A 447-nucleotide genomic window follows, 5' to 3' on the forward strand; every position below is an offset into this window, starting at 1 on the left:
CAGAATATTCAAGATTTCTCCAAATGGACTGACAAGAGTAAAACTTCAGGGACTAAAGCAGCCTTTCCTGTGGCCTCTCAAATCCTATCCACATATTGACATTCATTTGCTCTTTCACCTATAACATCAGACATGCTCAAAGCTTAGGTTAACTCAAAGCTTGTTATGTTGGGGGATGTGGGGATGGTGTGCTTGCTATGTGAGCTTTGTCACACGGTCATGAGCTCTACTTATGTTTCACACAGTCATTTCTGCCCTTGCCAGTCTATAGGTCAATCTATAGCTTCTCTTCAAATGTCTTTAGATGTTCAGTGTACTGGCCACGCCGACCTTGTGTCGGGCGCGCCGACCCTCTCCTCCTATAAGGAGCAGGCTGCCAGAGTCATACTCACTCTCGAGTCTTCGGTCCTCAACCGGATACACACACAGAGATGAGCCATCGGGAGG

General features: G+C 47.0%; 1 pseudogene; it reads right to left on the bottom strand.

The window, feature by feature from the left end:
- Positions 1-308: 308 nt before the first annotated feature.
- Positions 309-447, bottom strand: part of LOC114052194 — a 23,081-nt pseudogene continuing 22,942 nt past the window's right edge.

Source organism: Vombatus ursinus, unplaced genomic scaffold (assembly GCF_900497805.2).
Source record: "Vombatus ursinus unplaced genomic scaffold, bare-nosed wombat genome assembly UNPS02014807.1, whole genome shotgun sequence".
Classification (NCBI taxonomy): domain Eukaryota; kingdom Metazoa; phylum Chordata; class Mammalia; order Diprotodontia; family Vombatidae; genus Vombatus; species Vombatus ursinus.